The sequence below is a fragment of the Diceros bicornis genome, chromosome 31 (assembly GCF_020826845.1).
Source record: "Diceros bicornis minor isolate mBicDic1 chromosome 31, mDicBic1.mat.cur, whole genome shotgun sequence".
NCBI classification, from domain to species: Eukaryota; Metazoa; Chordata; class Mammalia; order Perissodactyla; family Rhinocerotidae; genus Diceros; species Diceros bicornis.
The window spans coordinates 27,122,462-27,148,231 of NC_080770.1; the positions used below are offsets into that span (position 1 = coordinate 27,122,462).

Here is a 25,770-nt window from a genome sequence, read left to right on the forward strand (position 1 = left end):
TCCAGCTCAGAGTCTACTTCCCAGAGAATGGAACCTGGGAAACCTCCTTCATGAAGTCCTCCCTCACCCATTACCTGTGGACATGAGTTTTCCTTTTGCTGTAATCCTCTACCCTTTTAGAAACCCCTCTTATGGTGTTGGTACATTTCTGCCTTGAAATTTCTTTCCATGTTTTGTCTTCCTTATAAGACCAGCTTCCCAAGGATGGGATCTATGTCTGATCCATTTCTGTATATTCTCCAGGTCCCAGCCTCTTGCCTTGCATGTAACAAATATTTACTGACATAATTACTTAGGTCCAGGTTGCAATACGAATTGTCACCCCAGGGTTATCTTGATAACTAAATTTTAAAATGTGATTATGGAGCACCTAGAGAAAAGCGACCTATTTAAGGATGTTAGTATGGCCGCACAGAGTTAAAACTATGATTTCAAGCTTGATTACCTCCAGGGTGAGCAGCTAAAGTAAATAGTGAAAGTGTAGCAAATGTAGGAAAATAGATCACTGGTGAACTGTGTATCCTGTGTCTGGTAAAGAGGAGAGAGTCACCAGTACTCAGATGCAGCCAAATACTGTCATGAGGGTTATGCACTCAGTATTGCCAAATCCATCGACTTTTTCAAGAGAAGATGAAAACCCAGACTTCATGTGAAATTTTCTAATCTTTCAAACATATGCAGGCCAAACACACAATGTACATGAATTAGATTCAGCCCTGGGGCTGTAAGCCTGAAACTGCTGGGAAGGACCTCTTAGGTTTCATACACCTTTGGTTTTCTGAATCGTGTGTATCTGTCCAAAATAGTTGTATTTCATGAGAGAACGATGAACTGTATTTATTTGAAGAGTCATCTTTATCCACTGTCATGTTCTTTTATTTCTCACTGAGAGGCCCAGAGGAGGATGGTATTTGGACCATAATTTCAAGAATGTTTTAAGAGTCTTGGAGGAAAGGTACAATACAGCTGAAAGATAATTGTTGTTGTGTTTTATAATGCCTCTTTTTTCGTCTTTAAGATAAGCTCGTGAAATGGGCCGTCTAACGGTCTTGCTGTCTATTGAAAAAGGCAGCCAGGTCCTTTTGTGCCAGCAATATTGCATTTGTATTTTCAAGGATACATGACTAGAAAATCCAGACCCAAATCCAAATCCTTTCTTCTATAATACAGAGAAATATATCTCCTTTTTCTTTCATCTGATCACTCCTGACATCTGTGCCGTAAATATGGATTAGATAAGGGCACGAGCACTAAATTTCTTTTGTTGTTTCTAACTTATAAAATAAGATTATTTTTGTGGGTAAGAAAAGAGCCTTGTCTGTGAACAAAAGGCTACTTAACGGGTGATACTGTAAATGAAAAAGGCGTGTGCGTGTGTGTGTGTGTGTGTGTGTGAATTATCCAAGCTCAGAATCTGGAGGATGGGGGAGTACGGTACTCTTTGGTGCAAATGTTGGGAAATTCAACGGCCTACTGTGCAAAATGCTAGGAAATCCTAGTATCTTGCTAGTGGGGAATTCAGCTCAAAGAGTTACATTTTGTTTGCTAAGGAAAGAATAAAGTTAGAATCTGATTTACTTAATTTGGGACATTAGAGTGGGGCTAATAAAATAAATTGAGAAACAAATAAATATCAAGATTTATGATTTACCATGCTAAAATTGTCTGTGGAAAACGTATAGAAAAATCCAAATTTAAGGTACACTCTTATTTTGTACAAAGGGAGAGAAATCAGATATATTATCATGAGCTGTTACCATTTACATGGAGTTAAGTCTGGCTAATGAACATCAGTCTTTTTTTTTTTTTTTTTCATTTTTTGTTTATTGCAGTAACATTGGTTTATAACATTGTAAAAATTTCAGGTGTACATCATTATACTTCTATTTCTGCATAGATTACATCATGTTCACCACCCAAATACTAATTACAACCCATCACCACACACATGTACCGAATTATCCCTTTCACCCTCCTCCCTCCCCCCGTCCCCTCTGGTAACCACCAATCCAATCTCTGTCCCTATGTGTTTGTTTATTGTTGTTATTATCTACTACTTAATGAAGGAAATCATACGGTATTTGACCTTCTCTCTCTGAACATCAGTCTTAAGTAGAGAATAGAGATAAGAGGTAGAAGGTAAGTATATCTTTTTTACCAGTTGTAATCATATGCCTATTTGGATTAAGATGCCTTACTTTCAACAGCAAAATTCAATAAACAAAGTAAATTTAACATATTATTATCCAAAGATATTCTTAAACTTTATATCTTGCTTTACAACATGGGGATTTTGTCTCAGCTGATATTTTTAAAAACCATTCTTGTTTTTGTTATTCAATTTATTTAAACTAAAAAAAACTCCAAAAGGGTTCACCCATTTCTGCCAGCTCCTACCCACTCCCTCTAGCAAGCACCAATCTGTTCTCTGTATCTATGAGCATGTTTTTTTCATATGTGTGTATATATATATATATATATATATATTTTTTTTTAGATTCTACATATGAGATAGATCATACGGTATTTGTCTATCTCTGTATGACTTATTTCACCTAGCATAATTCCCTCAGGGTCCATCCATGTTGTTGCAAATGGCAAGATTTCATTCCTTTTTTATGGCTGAATGATATTCCATTGTGTATATACATACCACTATTTCTTTATCCATTCATCCATGAATGGACACTTACATTGCTTCCATATCTTGGCTATTGTAAATAATGCTGCAATGAACATGAGGGTCCATATATCTTTTTGAATTAATGTTTTCATTTTCTTCTGATAAATACCCAGAAGTGGAATTGCTAGATCATATGGTAGTTCTATGTTTAAATTTTTGAGGAAGCTCCATACTGTTTTCCATAGTGGTTGCACCAATTTGCATTCCCACCAGCAGTATATGAGAGTTCCCTTTTCTCCACATCCTCACTAAGACTTGCTATTTCTAGTTTTTTTGGTAATAGCCATTCTAACATGTGTGAGGTGATATCTCATCGTGGTTTTGATTTGCATTTCCCTGATGATTAGTGATATAGAGTATCTTTTATGTACCTGTTGGCCATCTGTATGTCTTCTTTGGAAAAATGTTTATTCAGATCTTATGCCCACTTTTTAATCAGAGTGTTTGTTTTCTGCTGTTGAGTTGTATGACTTTTTAATATATTTTGGATATTAGCCTCTTATTAGATATGTGATCTGCAAATATTTTCTTCCATTCAGTAGGTTGCCTTTTTGTTTTGTTGATGGCTTCCTTTGCTGTACAGAAGCTTTTTAATTTAATGTAGTCCCACTCATTTATTTTTGCTTCTCTTTTTTTTTTTTTTTATGTTTTTATTTTTGTGAGGAGGACTAGCCCTGAGCTAACATCTGATACCAATCCTCCCCTTTTTTCTTGAGGAAGATTGGCCCTGAGCTAACATCCGTGGCCATCTTCCTCTTTTATATGGGACGCCGCCACAGCATGGCTTAACAAGCGGTGCGTCGGTACACGCCCAGGATCCGAACCTGTGAACCCCGGGCCGCCACAGTGGAGTGCGCGCACTTAACCGCTTGCGCCACCGGGTCGGCCCCTATTTTTGCCTCTCGTGCTTTTGCTTTTGGTGTCAGATTCAAAAAATCATTGCCAAGATCCATGTCAAGGAGCTTGCCACCTATGTTTTCTTCTAGGAGTTTTATGGCTTCGGGTCTTAGGTCCAAGTCTTTAATCCATTTTGAGTTAATGTTTGCCTGTGGTCTAAGATAGTGATCCAGTTTCAGAGTTCTTAAACAGCTACCACCCCCAAAGCACAGCAAGAGGCAACAGACCCAGGACCTTGGTCTTTCTGTGAAGAAGGCCTATTAGCTAATCATCGTGACCACAGCCTGAGAGGCAGGCTTCTAATTAAACATGCATCTTGATGCTGACTGTAATCCTTTCCAGAGACCTTGGAAGGCAGGTGCTATCCTTGTGCTCACCCTCTGCCGTGCTTCAGAACACCAGTGTCTCCCGTAGGGGAACTTTACATGTGTCTGATGCCCTGGTTTTTATGTCTGGTGCCTAGTGTTTGAGGCTGCAACCCGTGAAATGCCCGTTGATTGCCTGGCTCTGGTTGCCAGGGGGGCTTGCATTCCTGGGTCCCACGGGACTGTGGCAATCAGAGAGATGGTTCTTGGCAAGCTACCACTCCAGGGCTCTGCACAGACAGTGGACTGAGGCACACTCCCCAGTCTTTCTGTGAAGGAGGCCTCTTTGCTTGTCCTGGAGCTTCAGCCTGAGGGGCAGTCTTCAGGATTGGCACACATTTAGTGACCTGCAGAGCTGCTTTCAACGAACCTAGGCTGTTGACATCATCTTGCTACTCTCCGCCCCCCGCTCCAGCTCTCCAATATCACCCAGAAAAGAGCTCATACACTCATCTGGAGCCCCAATTTCTGTGACTGGTGCCCCGGGGACACCTTCGGATCACCTGGCTCTGGGTGCCAGTGGGGCTTGCCATCCCACATGACTGTATATATTTGTATACTTTAAAAAACTGATGCCTGAGGATCTGGCTTCCAGTCAGCCTGAATTTAGGTGCTAAGATTCTCCCCTTTGGGACACTGACAGGTCTTGGCACATCCTCAGCTACTGGGAGGTATTAAAAATATAGTAGGCTGCTCGGACAAGCAGAAAGGTTTGAGAGACAACCAAAAGCCAAGGCAGGATTGAACAACAAGTTTCACCTCCTACACGAGGCTACTCCTTCAAGACTGGGAGAGGTAGTATCTACTGTATAGAAACAACACAGAGATTCAAGCAAAATGAAGAAACAAAGGAGGATGTTCCAAATGAAATAACAAGATAAAACCTCAGGAAAAACCTTAATGAAATGGAGATAAGTAATTTACCTTCGAGAGAGTTCAAAGTAATGGTCATTAAGACGTTCAATGAAATGGGGAGAAGAATGGATGAACACAGTGAGAACGTCAACAAAGAGACAGAAAATATAAGAAAGTACCAAATAGAAGTCACAGAGCTAAAGGATACAATAACTGAACTGAAAAATACACTAGAGGGGGTCAACAGCAGACTAGATAAAGAAGAATAAAGGACCTGTCAACACTGAAACAAGGCAGTGGAACTCATCCAATCAGACCAGCAAAAAGAATTTTGGATTTTGCTCATCCAAAAAGCAGCATCTATATGCTGCCTACGAGAGACTCACTTTAGATGTAGGAATGCATACAGACTGAAAGTGAAGGGATGGACAAAGATATTCCATGCAAATGGAGACCAAAAGAAAGCTGTAATAGCTATACTTATATCAGGCAAAATAGACTTTAAAACAAAGACTATAATAAGAGACAAAGAAGGTTGTTACATAATGATAAAGGGGTCAATCCAACAAGAAGATATAACATTTGTAAATATTTATGCATCCAACATAGGAGCATTTAAATATATAAAGCAAATATTAACAGACTTAAAGGGAGAAATAGATAGAAATACAATAATAGTAGGAGACTTTAAGACCCCGCTTACATCAATGGATAGATCATCCAGACAGAAAATCAATAAGAAAATGTCAACATTAAATGACATGTTAGAACATATGGACTTAGATATTTACAGAACATTCCATCCAAAAGCACCAGAATACACATTCTTCTCAAGTGTACATTGGACGTTTTCCAAGATGAATCATATGTTAGGCCACAAAACAAAGTCTTAATAAATTTAATAGGATTGAAAGCATATCAAGCATCTTTCCCAACCACAATGGTATGAAACTAGAAATTAATTACACACAAAAAACTGGAATATTCATAAATATGTGGAGATTAAACAACATGCTACTGAGCAACCAATGAGCCAAAGAAGAAATCAAAAGAGAAATCAAAAAATATGTTGATACAAATGAAGATGGAAATGTAACATACTAAAATTTATGGGATGCAGCAAAAGCAGTTCTAAGGGGGAAGTTCAAATGCTTATCTCAAGAAACAAGAAAATTCTCAAATAAACAACCTAACTTTATACCTCAAGGAACTATAAAAGAAGAACATATGAAGCCCAAAGTTAGTATAAGGAAGGAAATAACAAAGATTAGAGCAGAAATAAATGAAATAGAGATTAAAAGACAATAGAAAAGATTAATGAAACTAAGAGCTGGTTCTTTGGATAGATAAACAAAATTGACAAACCTTTAGCTAGACTCACCAAGAAGAAACAAGAGAGGACTCAAATAAATAAAATCAGAGATGAAAGAGGAGATATTACAACTGATACCACAGAAATACAAAGGATCACAAGAAACTGCTATGAACAATTATATGCTAATAAATTGGACAACCTAGAAGAAATGTACAAATGCCTAGGAACATATACCTACCAAGACTAAATCATGAAGAAATAGAAAATCTAAGTGGACCAATTACTAGTAAGGAGACTGAATCAGTAATCAAAAACCTCCCAACAAACAAAAGTCCAGGACCAGACAGCTTCACTGATGAATTCTACCAAACGTTCAAAGAAGAATTAACACCAATCCTTCTTAAACTCTTCCCAAAATAATAGAAAAGGAAAGAACTCTTCCAAATTCATTTTATGAGGCCAGCATTACCATGATACCAAAACCAGACAAAGATGCCGCAAGAAAAGAAAATTACAGGCCAATATCCCTGATAAGCATAGATGAAATAATCCTCAACAAAATACTAGCAAACTGAAATCATAAATATGTTAAAAAAATCATACACCATCATCAAGTGGGATTTATTCCAAGGATACAAGGATGGTTCAACATCCACAAATCAGTCAATGTCATGCACCACATTAACAAAATGAAGGACAAAAATCACATGATCGTCTCAACAGATGCAGAGAAAGCATTTGACAAAATTCAACATCCATTTATAATAAATAAAACTTTATATGCTTTATACAGAAATAAAATGGGTATAGGGAAAGATACCTCAACATAATAAAGGCCCTATATGATAAGCCTGGGGATAACGTCATACTCAATGATGAAAAACTGAAAACTTTTTCTCTAAGATCAAGAAAAAGACAAGGATGCCCACTCTCTCCACTTTCATTCAACATAGTATTGAAAGTCCTAGCCAGAGCAATTAGGTAAGAAAAAGAAATAAAGGGCATCCAGACGAGAAAGGAAGCAGTAAAACTGTCACTATTTGCAGGTGACATGATATTATATATGGAAAACCCTAAAGACTCCATCAAAAAACTGTCAGAACTCATAAACAAATTTAGTAAAGTTGCAGGATACAAAATACACAAAAATCTGTTGCGTTTCTGTACTTTAATGATGGACTAAGAGAAAGAAAAATTAAGAAAATAATCCCATTTACAGTCTCATCAAAAAAGAATAAAATACTTAGGAATAAATTTAACCAAGGAGTTAAAAGAACTGTATATTGAAAACTACAAGACATTAATGAAAGAACTTAAAGAAGACACAAATAAATGGAAAGATATTCTATGCTCATGGATTGGATGAATTAATATTGTTAAAATGTCCAGGAGGTGGAGTCAAGATGGCGGCGTAGGCAGACTCTGAACTCACCTCCTCCCGTGGACACAGCCAATTTACAACTACTCGTGGAAAAATTACCCCTGAGACAGAACTGAAAACTGGATAAGTGGAATTCCTGCAACAATGGACAATCCTAACTGGGGTAGAAGAGGCAGAGACTCCCTTCCGGAGAGGAAAAACGCCGCCTTCACAAGCCGCCAGCTTCACGGCCGCCGGGAGCAGCTCAAAGGTACGCAGCCTCCCTGGAGGCGCGGGGCCCTGAGCCAGGAGCGCCCCCGCTGTGGGCATTTTGTGGACCCAGCACAATCGAGACCAGCGGCATAATATCTGACTTTGCCTGCTACTAAAACACTGGGGAGCACCCCCAGAAAACCCGGTTCACGAAGAAACTACAACTGGCTCTTAAAGGGCCCGCGCACAAACTCACCCGTTCCAGAAAGCATCCTAAAATCACCAGAAAGAAAGGTGCACAGTGCTTCGGTGACAAGAGACTCACCTAATAGGCCCTGAGTGCATCTCGGTGAGGGATGAGACCTCTCCAAGGACTGGGACATTGGCGGCGGCCATTGTTGTGGCCTGGTGTGGGTGTGCTGACACAGACGCCATTGGAGTTCTCCCTGAGGCCAGCTAGCCCAGGGTCTGCCCCACCCGCTAGAGCACGATTTAATCCAGCTCAGCCAGGGCTGGCAGCCCACCCTAGAGACTGGCCCCACCCAACAACAAGCCCTCGGGTAACTTGTGGACCTGCATAGATTGGTGACTGGATTCTCTGCAGCCTGGCAACTGAGCCGACTTGAGCGGGGCAGGGTGTGCACAAGGAGTGGGTGGAGAGTGTGGGGCGGTGGCAGAGTGTGTGGGGCTCCCGCCATGGAGAGACTGGGTCCGCTTGGGGAGGTCGGGGCGCTCACACGGGGCAGGACTGTGTTGACTGTGTGTGTGGACCTGTGGGCAACAGGGCTTGTCAGCTGCAGAAGACTTGTGCTTCTCAAAGACCCACATAGGAGGTTTGCCCCACCTTCCAAAGCCTGAAACAATTGGGTGCTCCTGTGCCTGAGGCCAGCCCCACCCAGCTGCAATCCTCAGAGAGCTGACAAGAGACCTAATAGGCTAGAGGCTTACAGCAGTTGTAAGGCCCTGAGCCTAACAACCTGCCACGCTGGGGGCCTACTCACTTAAAAGAAATACTGCAACATAAATGTGGTATTAGAGCTTACAGCCAACTGTGCTGGGGCTCCCCACACCTGATAAAGAGACTGAAGGGCCCACAACAACTACAAGCAGCTGAGCATTACAACAGCTGGCCAGGAGCATAACTCGGTCTCCCTGGGTGCCTACAGGGAGAGCTAACAGGCCACAATAGAAGGACACATGTAGCCCACATAGGGGTCACCCCTGGAACATTGAGAACTGAGGGAAGCACACTGGAAGCCTTCTAAGGCATCACTTACATAAGGTCACCTATCCAAGAGCAGGAGACACAGCTGACCTACCTAATACGTAGACACAAGCACAGGGAAAGAGGCAAAATGAGGAGGCAAAAGAATACATTCCAAGTAAGGGAACAGGACAAAACCCCAGAAAAGGAACTAAGTGAAGCAGAAATGAGCAACCTACCCGACAGAGAGTTCAAACTAAGAGTGTTAAGGATGCTCACTGATCTGGGGAGAAGAATAGATGAACTCAGTGAGAATGTCAACAAAGAAATGGAAGATATAAAAAAGAACCAATCAGAAATGACGAATACAATACTGGAAATGAAAAATTCATTAGAGGGACTCAAAAGCAGAGTAGAGGATACAGAAGAACGGATCTGTGAGCTGGAAGAAAGACTAGAAGAAATTACCCAAGGTGAACAGGTAAAAGAGAAAAGAATTAAAAAGAGTGAGGACAGTCTAAGGGACCTCTGGGACAACATCAAGCGCACTAACATCCGTGTTATAGGTGTCCCGGAAGGAGAAGAGCGAGACAAGGGGGCAGAGAATCTATTTCAAGAAATAATAGATGAAAACTTCCCTAACCTAAGGAAGGAAACAGACATCCAGGCACAGGAAGCACAGAGAGCCCCAAACAAGATAAACCCAAAGAGGCCCACACCAAGACACATCATAATCAAAATGTCCAGAATTAAAGATAAAGAGAGAATCCTAAAAGCCGCAAGAGAATGTCAAGTTACGTACAAAGGAAACCCCATAAGGCTATCAGCTGACTTCTCAGCAGAAACCTTACAGGCTAGAAGAGAATGGCACGATATATTTAAAGTGCTAAAAGGAAAAAACTTACAGCCAAGAATACTCTACCCAGCAAGATTATCATTCAAAATGGAAGGAGAGATCAAAATTTTCCCAGATAAGCAAAAATTAAAGCAGTTTATCACCAAGAAACCAGTGCTACAAGAAATGTTAAAGGGACTGATTTAAGGGGAAAAGAGAAGACCACAAATAGGAAAAATTATCTATTTCCATGATAAGAGGGAAATGGATACAAATGCACAAAAAAGAGGTTAGATATGATATCAAAAACATAAAAGGAGGGAGGAGGGGAGTTAAAGAGTACAGCTTTCAGACAGAGGTCAAACTAAAGTGACCATCAATTCTGTATAGAAGAAGTAAGGAACAGAGAAGGACTACTAAAACACTGAGAAAAAAAAAAAAAGTTAAAAAATGGCAGTAAGTACATACTTATCAATAGTTACTTTAAACATCAATGGACTAAATGCTCCAATTAAAAGGCATAGGGTGGCTGACTGGATAAAAAAACAAGACCCATATATATGCTGCATACAAGAGACACACTTCAGACCTAAAGACACTCACAAACTGAAAGCGAAGGGATGGGAAAAGATACTCCACGCAAATGACAATGAAAAGAAAGCTGGGGTAGCAGTACTCATATCAGACAAAATAGACTTTAAAACAAAAACTGTAAAAAGAGACAAAGAAGGGCATTACATAATGATCAAGGCAACAATCCAACAAGAGGATGTAACACTTGTAAATATCTACGCACCCAATGTAGGTGCACCTAAATATATAAAGCAATTATTAACAGACATAAAAAGAGAAATAGACAGTAACACAATAATAGTAGGGGACTTTAACACTCCACTTACACCAACGGATAGATCATCCAAACAGAAGATCAATAAGGAAACATTGGCCTTAAACGACACACTAGAACAGATGGACCTAGTAGATATATACAGAGCATTCCATCCAAAAACCGAAGAATACACGTTCTTTTCAAATGCACATGGAACATTCTCCAGGATTGATCACATATTAGGCCACAAAACAAGTCTCCATAAATTTAAGAAGATTGAAATAATACCAAGCATCTTTTCTGACCACAACGGTATGAAACCAGAAATCAACTACAGGAAGAAAATCAGAAAAGCCACAAATACATGGAGATTAAACAAAATGCTACTGAACAACGACTGGGTTAACGAAGAAATCAAAGAAGAAATCAAAAAATACCTGGAGACAAATGAAAATGAAAATACGACATGCCAGAATTTATGGGATACAGCAAAAGCGGTTCTAAGAGGGAAGTTTATAGCGATACAGGCCTATCTCAACAAACAAGAAAATTCTCAAATAAACAATCTAACAATGCACCTAAAGGAACTAGAAAAAGAAGAAGAAACAAAGCCCAAAATCAGTAGAAGAAGGGAAATAATAAAAATCACAGCAGAAATAAATGAACTAGAGACCAAAAAAACAATAGAAAAAATTAATAAAACCAAGAGCTGGTTCTTTGAAAAGATCAACAAAATAGACAAACCTTTAGCTAGACTCACCAAGAAAAAAAGAGAGAAGGCACAAATAAGTAAAATCAGAAATGAAAGAGGAGAGGTTACAACAGACACCTCAGAAATACAAAAGATTATAAGAGAATACTATGAAAAGCTATATACCAACCAATTCGACAATCTGGAAGAAATGGATAAATTCTTAGAATCATACAACCTTCCAAAACTGGATCAAGAAGAAGTAGGGAATTTGAATAGACCAATCACCAGTAAGGAGATCGAAACAGTAATCAAAAACCTCCCCAAAAATAAAAGTCCAGGACCAGACGGCTTCCCTGATGAATTCTACCAAACATTCAAAGAAGACTTAATACCTATCCTTCTCAAACTCTTCCAAAAAATTGAGGAGGGGGGGAAGCTCCCTAACTCATTCTACGAAGCTGACATTACCCTGATACCAAAACCAGACAAGGACAACACAAAAAAAAGAAAATTACAGACCAATATCACTGATGAACATCGATGCGAAAATCCTCAACAAAATACTAGCAAATAGCATACAACAATACGTTAAAAAGATTATACACCATGATCAAGTGGGATTTATTCCAGGTATGCAGGGATGGTTTAACATTCGCAAATCAATCAACATAATACACCACATTAATAAAATGAAGAACAAAAATCACATGATCATCTCAATAGATGCAGAGAAAGCATTTGAGAAGATACAGCATCCATTTATGATAAAAACTCTGAATAAAATGGGTATAGAAGGAAAGTGCCTCAACATAATAAAGACCATATATGAGAAACCAACAGCTAATATCATCCTCAATGGTGAAAAACTGAAAGCTATCCCTCTAAGAACAGGAACCAGACAAGGATGCCCACTGTCACCACTCCTATTTAACATAGTATTGGAAGTCCTAGCCAGAGCAATCAGGCAAGAGAAAGAAATAAAAGGGATCCAAATTGGAAAGGAAGAAGTGAAACTGTCACTATTTGCAGATGACATGATTTTATATATAGAAAACCCTAAAGAACCCACCAGAAAACTTTTAGAAGTAATAAACGAATATGGTAAAGTTGCAGGATACAAAATCAACATACAAAAATCAGTTGCATTTCTGTACACTAACAACGAAGTAGCAGAAAGAGAAATTAAGAATACTCTCCCATTTACAATTGCAAAAAAAAGAATAAAATACCTAGGAATAAACTTAACCAAAGAGGCGAAAGATCTGTACACCGAAAACTATAAAACATTTCTGAAAGAAATTGAAGACGACACAAAGAAATGGAAAGATATTCCATGCTCTTGGATTGGAAGAATTAACATAGTTAAGATGTCCATACTTCCTAAAGCCATCTATAGATTCAATGCAATCCCTATCAAAGTTCCAACAACATTTTTCACAGAAATAGAACAAAGAATCCTAAAATTTATATGGAACAACAAAAGACCCCGAATAGCTAAAGGAATCCTGAGAAAAAAGAACAAAGCTGGAGGTATCACACTCCCTGATTTCAAAATATACTACAAAGCTATAGTAACCAAAACAGCATGGTACTGGCACAAAAACAGACACACAGCTCAATGGAATAGAATCGAAAGCCCAGAAATAAACCCACACATCTATGGACAGCTAATCTTTGACAAAGGAGCCAAGAACATACAATGGGGAAAAGAAAGTCTCTTCAACAAATGGTGTTGGGAAAACTGGATAGCCACATGCAAAAAAATGAAAGTAGACCCTTACCTTACACCATACACAAAAATTAACTCCAAATGGATTAAAGACTTGAATGTAAGACCTGAAACTATGAAACTTCTAGAAGAAAACATAGGCAGTTTGCTCTTCCTCATCGGTCTTAGCAACATCTTTTCAAACACCACATCTGACTGGGCAAGAGAAACAATAGAAAAAATAAACAAATGCGACTACATCAAACTAAAAACCTTCTGCACAACAAAGGAAACCATAAACAAAACGAAAAGACAACCTAACAATTGGGAGAAGATATTTGCAAACCATACATCTGATAAGGGCTTAATCTCCAAAATATATAAAGAACTCATGCATTTCAACAACAAAAAAACTACCAACCCAATTAAAAAATGGGCAAAAGACCTGAACAGACATTTCTCCAAAGAGGATATACAGATGGCCAACAGACACATGAAAAGATGTTCAAAATCACTAACTATCAGGGAAATGCAAATCAAAACTACAATGAGATATCACCTCATGCCCATCAGAATGGCTATAATTAACAAGACAGGAAACAGTATGTGTTGCAGAGGATGTGGAGAAAAGGGAACTCTCATACACTGCTGGTGGGAGTGCAAACTGGTGCAGCCACTATGGAAAACAGTATGGAGATTCCTCAAAAAATCAAGGATAGAACTACCATATGATCCAGCTATTCCACTGCTGGATATTTATCCAAAGAACTTGAAAACACCAATTTGCACAGGTACATGCACTCCTGTGTTCATTGCAGCGTTATTCACAATAGCCAAGACTTGGAAGCAACCTAAGTCCCCATCAAGGGACGAATGGATAAAGAAGCTGTGGTATATATACACAATGGAATACTACTCAGCCATAAGAAACGATGAAATCCAGCCGTTTGTGACAACATGGATGGACATTGAGGGTATAATGCAAAGTGAAATAAGTCAGAGGGAGAAGGTCAAATACCGTATGATTTCCTTCATTAAGTAGTAGATAATAACAACAATAAACAAACACATAGGGACAGAGATTGGATTGGTGGTTACCAGAGGGGAAGGGGGGAGGGAGGAGGGTGAAAGGGATAATTCAGCACATGTGTGTGGTGATGGGTTATAATTAGTATTTTGGTGGTGAACATGATGTAGTCCATGCAGAAATAGAAGTACAATGATGTACACCTGAAATTTTTACAATGTTATAAACCAATGTTACTGCAATAAACAAAAAATTAAAAAAATAATAAATAAATAAAAATAAAAATAAAATGTCCATACTACCCAAAGCAATATACAGATTCAATGCAATCCTCATCAAAATTCCAGTGGCATTTTTCATAGAAATAGAACAAACAGTCCCAAAATTTGTATGGAATCATAGAAGACCCCGAATAGCCAAAGCAATCTTGAGAAAGAAGAACAAAGCCGGAGAAATCATGCTCCCTAATTTCAAACTATATCACAAAGCTATAGTAATTAAAATAGCATGGTATTGGCACAAAAATAGACAGATCAATGGAACAGAATAGAGAGCCCAGAAGTAATGCCATGCATTTATGGCCAATAAATTTACAACAAAAGAGCCAAGAGTATACAAGGGAGAAAGGATAGTCTCTTCAGTAAATGGTGTTGGGAAAACTGGACACCCACATGCTAAAACCATTCTTTGCAAATAAGCTTAAAGGCATTAATTTAACTTCTAAGAATTTTGATGTGTATGATAAAGATATTGACTTGATTCTGACTAGTGACCACGCCAAGTTTCTGTACTTGTTTTGTACACAAGTTCATTGATTTTGAAGAAAAGATATATAAATGTCTATGAAATAAATCTATAAATGTTATTTTAAAGTTGTCTTTTGAAAAGCACCAAGCATTTTATCTCAATGGGGTTTTGTTGAATCATATCCTCCATTTTAGTAAGTAGGGGAACAGGCACAAAGAAAGCAAATGTTTCAGAGTTAATGAGAAATAGAATTCCTCAGATTTCACGGGCCTTCCATTTACACTGGTCAACAGCCCTCTTTCCTATATGATGTTTCCAAACAGCATTGCTGACTGAATAGTATTCTCATGGAAGGAAAAGCCCATCTCTCCCGTGCATATTTTTCAGTGAACGGGAGGTGAAGAGTGGGCTGAGACTATGTCAGATTCTCTCTGACCAGAGTCCTTGCCCAGTCCTCAGAGTTTTATAGCTGTCATAAAGGGGAAGTTGAGACATTTGGTTTCAGTTCTCCATGTCCCTTGCATTAAATCAGACTAGCCTGTTGTCTTAAAGATGTGGCTCTGTCTGAAGATACTGACAATAAGGTACACAGGTTAGAGACCAACAGAAGCCTTTCAACTTCTGAAGGGCTTGTCCATCCATGTCTGGCTTTCTGTATGAAATGTCAACAGAAACACTCTGGCAGCATTTACTATCCTGGTTCTCTCTTAGAGGTTCCTGAATTCAAAGATCTTTGAAGCATGACTACTTAGTCCCATCTTCATAGCTCCCTTAAGCAATCTGGACATTTATTCAGACCTTCACACGAGGAACTGTGGCTCTTAGCTCTCACCTGCTAAGAACTTGTCTGACTCATCCTAAGTAACCGTGCTCTAAACTGATCACGAGACTGAAACACCTTTCCACCGGATCAGCGCATCTGGCAAAATACTTCTCAAATGTCTCACTCAAGTTCCCTTAAATAAAAAGGATAGTGAACACATATTTTTAAATAGGATGGGGGGAGAAAAATGGGAGAAATTGGGAGACTACATAAAAAGTATTGCTACTGATATCTGAAGGTATACCCCAAAGCCTGATTTTTTGATAATTGTTGCAATTTATCTCATAGACTCCCCCCACAATTTAACATTCCATCCTATGATATACAATGCCAAACTACATAATACAATATGTAATTTTAATATCTGACACTATTAATTATATATTAATATCAAATACATTGATATTTAAAATAATATGATTTTTACTTGTTCCATATAAAATAATTCCTGTAAATATTTGAGCAAAGATGATCGACCAGGATATTGTGCTAACTTCATCCAATGGTTTCTTGTACTTTTATTGCAGATTCCTCTGCAGCCTCATATCCACCATTGCCCAGGGCTGTAAGGGATAAGAGACCTGAAACATTGTCTTATCAGGTATGCTGGTTAGTTAGCTCAATATTGCCTTAAATATTTGCTCAGAGGCCTGGGATTTTACATTTTTATGCAGTTTTTACCTTTATTTTTGGTGAGGAAGATTGTCCCTGAGCTAACATCTGTTGCCAATCTTCCTCTGTTTTGTATGTGGGACACCACCACAACATGCTGTGACAAGTGGCGTGTATGTCTGCGCCTGGGATCTGAACCTGCGAACCCCTGACCACTGAAGTGGAAAGTACAAACCCAACCACTATGCCACTGGGCCAGCCCCTGCGTTTTTTACTTTTGGTGTAGCTCATCCATTTCATCCTTTCCCTCTTTAAAAATTTCTATAAGGAATAACAAAATAAAGTCACAATTAAGAGTGCTGTTAAACATGATTTCCCCAGAATTGGCAGCCAGGAAAATGGCATGGAAGAAGGACCTCAGAAAGGGTTTTTGGAAGGGAGCTACTTTATCTTTTTATAAACTGCATGAGGTTAGAATTTCATGCAAAATAAGAAAATAAATCTAAAAAATAATACAATATAGTTAAATCAATATTGATTATTTAGAGTGAAAATGCTTTATGGGAGGCAATAAAATCCTTTAGGATCCTGGGGGAAAAATATGGGTGTAAAAGTGGAATAAATTACTACAGTTTAATCACTTGGTAAATAACTAAAATACTGTTCCTGGATTTATGGTGTCAGAGAGCAGCCTCCTATTAAATATAGAACATTAGCGATTCAGTTGTGATGGATTTTAGAGAAATGGTGCGAGAGCCATTGCTGTCTTCACAGCTTACCTTTAGTATTTCTCTTCGTTATTCTTCCCTGTATGTGGGTCCATTTTAAAATGTCCTGTGTTTGTAAAACCATAAATTCTCATTTAAAGGGATCTGACAGATTCTGAAACATCCATTTAAGAGCCTTACTTACCTGGGCTGCTCACACCACTGATTATTTTCATCGAAACCATATATGACTCTAGTTTACTTTTCTCCATTACAGCCAGGGTCAGCCTTTCAGCTTCAACCCCATGGCTGTATTTGACTCCAAAATGTTTTGAGGTGACAGCTATCGTTATAATTTTGTGCAAGGAGTCAAAAATAATGGATCTTCAGATATTTAACATTTTCTGGCTTCCACTAGCATTATGATAGTAAAGCATTGATCTGAAGAAGTAGAGAAACTGGGAGACTAATAGAGCCTCTTGTCAAAACTATCCAGTTGGTAAAGCTAGATGTTGCCCCCAAGAGCAGAAAAGGCAATACATTTCCAGTATCCTTCTCGCCAAAATATTTTGCCAAGGTCTTTCTTTCCTGAGCAATTCTGAAATTTTGAAAGCTTTTTCTTAACATTCTCATCAAAAGTTATGTCTCCTTTGTCTCATTTTTATCAATTGACCAGAAAATAATAACATAGTTTAAGCCTCACTAAATAGCAAGTAATTAATAAAATAATAATGTTTTAGTTATATTTTATATTTATTACACATATTCAGGTATTTATATTAAAATAACAAATGGAAGTGCAAAACGTTAAGAACATAATGTACAGAGAAGGTAATATTCAATTATAACATAGCTGCTTTCTCATACTCATTTTAAAATTTTCTTATTTTCAGTAAACTTTACATTTTTCTCATACATGATATTTCCTTTGCCAAATGACTCTATATCAGATTGAACCACGTGAGATTGCTGATAGTTGAGTGTACCAGTCGGAGTTCAACCCCAAGGAAAAGAACCCATAGGAGATATAAATTAAGAGGTTTACTGCAAAAAATTGTCTTATATGACTGTGGGGAGTGGCTAGGAAAGTCCCAAATCATAGGGCAGGGCGCCAGGAAAGGGAGGCTGGAACTCTCAGTGCCTGCTGAAGCTGCTATCCCTAGTTGAGTATCTTCATCAGCAAAGCCTCAGCCCTCTTCTTAAGGCCTTTCAACTGATGGAAGGAGGCCCACCCTGATTATCTAGGATAATCTCGCTTATTCAAAGTCACCTGACTACAGACTTTACTCACATATAGCAAACATCTTCAGAACAACACCTTTGTTAGTGTTTTGATTATATTACGGGGCGGTAGCCTAGCCTAGATGAAACATCAAAGGACCACCCCCATGAACATTTTTTGACTACTACAAAAAGCAGGTGAATGTGGTTTGACCTGATAGTTAAACACAGCTTCCCAGATTCTTCCTATATCGAGATGACTTACCTATTTTAGGACTCCAGAAAATTGTTCAGAAATTACCTTGGGCTCATCAAAGAGAAGACATTTGATACATTCCTAGAGTTTTCCAAGCCCCTTGAATCATATTAGAATGTTATTATTATTATAACTGAAATCCCTTCTATTATTGGAAGGCCTTCCTTTAGTTATTCTTTTCTTCCAGAACGGCCAGCTTCATTAATTGAGCTCTCATTTTTTTTTGTTTCATTTACAACAAAATAATAAAATAGTATCTGTTAAAGAAAGTCCAGTGCATTTTTTCTATAGAATTTCTTTGCTCCTCAGGATAAGACCACAGCAATAAACAAAGCAATAGTTTTAATTATTTTCTAATCTTGAACCAATCAGATATCGTACTCTGTTCACATACATAGGAGGACCCAGGATTTATTTTTTGTTTGTTTTTAAATAAGCAATATGGTGACTTGGTGGTACTCACAAAAAGAAATTGCAAAGCAAACCGTTGACCCAAGTTCCAAGAGTGAGTCTTTCCACAGCAGGGGCAGCTACCTGCTGCTTCTTAAAGGAAGGTGGGAAATACAGTGTTGTACTTTGCTCTTCACACTGTCCTCAGAAGCCTTGAAGAACTAGCTGCATTTTTTGGATTAAACAAGCCAAGGTACCAGTTTAGCTAAGGAGAGCGTGGCAAAAATGTCAGTATGGTCAATGAAAAATAGCGGTTTTAAACTTCAAAATCTTCAAACAGATGTTAGAAAAATGTCAACCCTGTAAACAATTGATTGCCAGGAGAGAGTTTTGCTTTATACTCTTGAGTCAGTATATTTCCAGCATCATTGAAGTTATGAAATTCGCAGAGAGTAAATCTGCATTATTTATGGCAAAGGACACACCTGTATTGTTTTTTTTTCTGCCGTGCTTTGGATAAATTAAGTCCCCTTGTACTCTGAGTCAATAGAAGCTTATTGGCTTTCAATCTTCAATTCTCACTGCAGTAGTTGGGAAAAAAAGTAGTATCTGTGGCAAAGAAAACAGAGGAGTCGTTTTTTCTTTGCTTTCTTTCCTGGAGTGGAGTTTGGGGCACTTAAAACCACCATGTCATGATGAAACCAATGTGAACCTAGCTGAAGATCTTGAGTTGTGGCACTGCGGGGAACATTCTAGCAGTGGGGTGAAGAGAGGAGGTTTATTGGACCCTCAGCATCTGCAGATCCCAGTAGCTACTTCAGAACCAGGGCTTACCTAAGAGGGCAGTAGACAATCCTTGACTGTCCTCAGACTCAAGATGATGTGGTGCTATTTGCCATCCTACTGTCTCTGTGATAGTCTGTCGTCAACTTTACCTTCCCAAAGATGTGGCCAGTTTCTCTCCAGAAGTGAACAGAGATAGCAGGCTAAGAGGAAACTATTTTTATTTAAGGGACAAAGCAAGAACCAGGGATCAGTGGATTCCAATAATAGTAATAATATTACTATTTAAATATTTAATACAGAATTTATTGATTTTTTAAAATCTACTATGTGCCAGCCTATGAGAAGGGTGCTACCATTATCTTCTTTCTCCACATAAAGAAACTATGGCTCATGGAGATTAAGTAATTTGCCCAAAGTTATGAGCTATTAGGTGAGGTATGGAGGACTTGGACTCAGGTCTAACTCTGGCTCTGCTCTCTGTGCTCTGTTGCATGAAGCAAAGTAAAAGTGACTTCTTCAAACCAGCCCACCAATTCCAAAGCTCCCTCTACTCCAGCTGTGAGAATTATTTTAGTCCCTTCAATGCACCTCTTTGTATCTTGTACGTTCTGCCCTCTCTGCTTGCCTCCTCACTTGTTGGAATGGCTAACTTCCCCTGGGTCTCAAAGAGGCAGTTAAACACTACCTCTCCTTAGAAGCCTTCTCTTTACCCACAGTTTAGGTCAAGTTCCTTTCTTTTTTTCCTTTGGTGAGGAAGATCAGCCCTGAGCTAACATCCATGCCAATCCTCCTCTTATTTTTTTGCTGAGGAAGACTGGCCCTGAGCTAACATCGAGCCAATCTTCCTCCACTTTATGTGGGACGCCGCCACAGCATGGCCTGACAAGTGGTGTGTCGGTGCGCGCCCGGGATCTGAACCAGGGCCACCAGTAGCGGAGCACGTGCACTTAACCGCTATGCCACGGGGCTGGCCCCTAGGTCAGGTTCCTTTCTATGGGCACCTGCAGAATCCCAGGCTTATCTCTGGTATAACAATGATTTCTTGTTGGTGTTCTCCATGAGACTCTGAGCTTCTCAAAAACAAAAGACTTCATCTTTTATGTTAATCTCCAGGGCTTAGCAGAGTTTTTAGCACACAGCAGATATCTCAGGAATGTGAGTCAAATGACGTAAATTAGCAAGACCATGACCAAATCCTTCATTTGATACAGGCTTCCTTTTCTACCTTTGGAATATTATACATATATTATATGTATAGGATATATATATACATATATAACCTATATATGTAATAATATATAGTATGTATCCTATTTATAATAATATATATATCCTCAGTGTTTTATTCTCTATTAGTTTTGGTCTTTTAGTGACTTTTGCTAACTGCATGAAAGAGAGTTAGATGGACATACAAACTAGTTTTTTAATGATGCTAAGTGACAGAGCAAAGAATTTACCAAAGAATTCTCTTTTCTTTTCCATTTCAACTCCTAGCAAAGACTTTCATGCTCTCATCTTGGCTGCTATGTCTCCTTCTTACCCTTGACCTTTCCCTTTTCTGGGGGCTGCCATTGCGAATCCAGCATGAAGATACAACCCTGATGAATTGGCGTGTCCAATCAGTCATCATCGCACTGTATAAACTTGGTTATCATTTATTAATCAATTTATCACTCCAAGCAAAGGTGCCACTGCTGCTACCCTGGCTGCCACTCTTGGCGAGCCAGCGAAGTCCTGGCCAGGGCTCTGTGGAATCCTGGAACATTCATTAACAAAGGTCTTTAGCCAGAAACTCTCAGTGGATTCATGCTGTTATGCCAGGAAATATCAGATAGCAATAGCTATTATATCTTATCCCCTCCTTTTAACACAATGCCTTGTTTTACATTTTATTGCCATTGACGTGGTTAGGAATTGTTCTTGGAACAGAAGATGCTGTTCATGAAATTTCATGATAAATATAAGATAAAATACGTATTTTACAAATACATAAACATATGAATAAACAAATACAGAACATAGATGAAACAAGGTAACTTAAAACCTTCATTAATTTAATGGTATTTGTGAACTACATCTAAGATTTTTTTCCTATTGATTGACAAAACACTTTCATTCAATCTGGTGGGGGTTTTTTTTGCAACATTCAAGGAGTGTTCAGGTTTTCAACGTGCAACTACCGTACTGAAAATCCAGGAACAGCATCTGGAGTGAGGAAAGGGGCCATGGTGAGGAGAAATAAAAGCTCATTTATTTACAAGCTGGAAGGTGGTAAAGGAAAAGGACAACATTCACACTTGGGTGTGCAAATCAATGTCTATTACATTCCATTCAAAAATGCTAGCAGCCCCTACTATAAAGCTGGTGTGAATATATAAGATAACTCGGCTACAGGCTTTTGTTGTTATAATGACAGCTGAATGATGGAGCACCTAGTATCTAGGGCAGGTAAAACTTGGCTACAGTGAGGTAATTTTAACTGATTTTACTATATATGTTTTGAGTCAGCTAATAAAATACAATTTCATATCATCCAATCATCATTTCTGCTGCTGACAGAATAACTTCTGCCTTGGGAAGCTCATTGCTAGAATTTACCGCCGGCCTTGTGTTTAGGGACCAATGATTGAACTGGGCTTGTAATACAGGTAACTATAATTTACAGATAAAGAGATAAAAGTGTAAGTAATGATATTGATTTGGGACATTCATTGCTAGAGGTTGGGGGCCTCTGTCAGGAAAAGGAACTGCTAAGATGCTTGTCTGGTTTTATTATAAAATAGTTGTCAAACCCTGAAGGACATCTTTCCTTCCTTTTGTCAAAATAAAGCTGGATTCTTTCGTGATCAATGCTCTGCTTGTGTCTGCAGAGTTGGCTGCTGTTTAATTATGTATTGTTTAAATATTATCTTGACACCATAAATAATATATAGGCAATTGGTCTGGGGTATTTGTAACGTCTGGAAAGATAATATTGATCAGCACTTCCTACACATGACTGAATCTACATGGTCCAGAGCTGGGGAACAGCACCATTTTTATTGCTTGATGAATTGCCGAATAGGAATTGTCTCCTTTTCCCTGCCTTCTTGCCAGACTCCAGACTATCTATGTATCTATGTATCTATGTATCTATGTATCTATCTATCTAGCTTGATTGTAAACAAATATGTTTATTGAATAAGCTTGGAAAATATAGAAAGTCACATGAAGAAATTAAAATCACCATAAACCTGCTACCCAAATACAAGCATTTCATACCTATCACTCAACATTCATTCATTCATCAAATATTTACTAAGCCATCTACTGTACACAGGCAGTCTTCCGGGTGCTGGAAATACATTAGTGGTAAAACAGACAAAAATCCCTATCCTCTTAGAAATTATATTTTAGTAGGGTGAGTCAATATACAAAAAAATAAGTAAACTTTGCAGTTGTTGCGAATATCCTCTTGGATATTTCCACAATGCTCTGTGGGAGAATGAACTTTAAGGACCACATCATCCAGCTCCTTTGTCCTCTGCATTTTGGTTGGCTTCGGGAAGTGGGAGGCCCTGGCTGGAGATCAGAAGGTGGAAGGCGAGAGAGGCCAGAGTATTTATTCCTGTTGGGCTGTGGGTCCACAGTGGCTTTGTTCCTTCGCTCAGGCTACAGCTCCTGTCCGGTGGCCTTCTTCTGCAGTCACCGCTTTCTCTCCACGTTCTGATAACTGCCGTCTCCTCTTGCCCCTTCATTCCCAGAGATGGCATTGGCTCACCCATTATTGCTCATCCTGCAACGTGTTGCAATGTCTTGCTGATTTTCCTTAACTCTGCCCACACCCTGGTAAATAGTCCTTGCATTAAAATCTTTTCAATTACTATACTCTGTGCGCCATCTGCTTCTTTCCAGGACCTTGACAGATACATTTAGTATGCTACAGAGTTATAAACGCTAAGGAGGAAAAATAAACAAGAGTACAGGGATTGAAGTATTTGAGAGGAGCTTGAGATTTTAGATGGAGTGTCTGGGGAAGGCTTCAATGAGAAAGCAAGTTCTGAGTGAGATCTGAAAAAAGAGAGTGAGTGCATTCTACACACACACACACACAGGGAACGTTCTAGGCATATATGCATTAATATATTGCAAGAATAGAATCATATTGTTACACATTGTGTTCTGAAACTTCACACTGCAGGAGCAGTTCCCCATGCCATCAAATATGCTTTTATTATTAGATTGTAATGCCTGTATGAAACTTCATTTTAAGGTTATAGCATACTTTATTTAATTGATCCCCTGCTTTTAGACAATTAGGTTGATTTTACAATTCCATTATTATAAATGAACCCTGTTGACAGTCCTTACTTTCTGAAAGCATTTTAACCGATTTCCGGGGCCTACTGGGTCATCTTTCAGGAATCACTGTTTTGCTCTCGCATAAAATGGCAGAATGGGCTCAGTCCTGGGGGCTGTTAGTGTCAGTCTTTGGAACAGATTCATTACTGGTGTGCAAGAGAGTAATTTTGCAAATGGGTGTGGGATGTGTAATTACCATATTGAGCAACATCTGGAATAAGGGAAAAGATAACAAAGGGAGCGATAATTCTTTTTTCCCCTAAACTGGAAGCTTGTGTAGGGAAACGGAAGTACAGTATTCATAACCACAGCCCTCTTTAACCTGAAGAGTCTTTTCCTCACCCACTGGCTCCCTATTCCTCAAGCTGATCAAGAAATGAAGAGTCCCTGGAAGTGCAAAACAGGTTGTCTTGTTGGCTAAGCTTCATTCTTTGGATAAGTTAAGATACATGAAGATTGTGCTGGCATGCATGCTTGCTCATTTGGTTGAGTTTGAGGACAGAAGGGTTGTACTTCTGGCTGGGGCTGGAGTCTTTAGTGAAGGATGAGAATGATATTTTGATTTGCTCCATCACACTAGTCTTGGTGTGCTATCCTCCTGTTAGCCAGTCTCAGAGGACATATGTCATCCACAGAATCATGTTATCTTAGAAGTGTACTTTTGTGAAGACCCTGAATCCCCTGCCTCTAATTTTGTCCTTGGACAAATTTTACTCTGCACTGATCTATTTCTGAAAAATAAGAAATAAAATAATAGTTTAAGGAAGTAACTCTTTTCTCATAAATATTTAATGAATATTAGTCGAAATTATATCTGAATATACTTTACATCCTTTAAATTTTTTCTTCCTCTCTCTCTCCTCTGTCTCTCTGTCTCTCTCTCTCTCTGTCAGGATCTCTCTCCTTGGTGAGATTATCCAGAAAGACACTTCAAAATGTTATTTAGAAGTCAACCCAAAGAGAAGAGACAAACTCCGGCACTTGCTCTGGCTTTTAAAAAGTTATCTTTTCTCTTGTCTTTTTTCATATCTCAATCATACCTCCTGAGACTCCAAACGCCAGCATAAATATGAACAAAAGCCACTAAGCTTCTCAGGCACTGACACAAAATGAATCAACAATGGCAGCCCCGCACTGCTCAGACTGAAGGAGCCTTCATTGTTAAGCCATGTCTGGATCAGAGTCTTTTCTCTCTGAGGAGATTTACCAACTCTTCCGAACTTTGGAGTGGGTTATAATGACACTTCTGGGGTATGCAACACAGCAAGAGATCGTGCCATCAAGGAAATCCCATATTCCTATAAGTGATATCTTTGCAAACATTATTATTGCATATTCACAAATGAAGAAACTGCAGCTCAAAGAAATCCAAAACTACACAGCTCTTAAGTGTTGGAGCTAAGCCATGAACCTGAACGCACCTTCATCATGAGGACCAAATATGGAGATGTTCCATGTTACATTGTGATGACTCCAGAGAAAATTGGAGAACTAAACCCATCATCAAAGTCACATAGCAGATCCAATAGGCATGTGTTAGGACCCTCCATTAATAGTGAAAAGGTGACAGAAATTTTCTAACTCAATATCTCTAGCTAGGTATGCCTTTTGTACACCAGAAAACTGAAAAAATAACCTTTCTGAATATAAAGTTTACTGACTTTACTCATAAGATTGGATGGCCTGGCTTTCCAGGTTGTATTAGAACAGCTCTTCAGAGACTCAAAGAGCAGACACATTCTGTCATTACAGTAAATTATTGAAATACTTTTAGTTCCCTAAATATCCCAATTCTTTCTTTGCTGCTAGACCTTTTGGCATGCTTTCTATCTTTTTGGACCATTCCCTCTGCCCCCAATTGCAATTCCATAACACTCTCCCCCATATTTATGCTTACATGTT

At 38.8% G+C, this 25,770-nt stretch overlaps 1 long non-coding RNA gene across 3 annotated transcripts in view; it reads left to right on the forward strand.

The window, feature by feature from the left end:
• Positions 1-25,770, forward strand: part of LOC131395217 (uncharacterized) — a 311,825-nt gene that overhangs the window by 273,216 nt on the left and 12,839 nt on the right. For all 3 annotated transcript variants that reach the window (XR_009216300.1, XR_009216299.1, XR_009216301.1), the window contains one exon: positions 16,083-16,156. This is a non-coding gene — a long non-coding RNA (uncharacterized LOC131395217). The remainder of the gene's footprint in view (positions 1-16,082; positions 16,157-25,770) is intronic.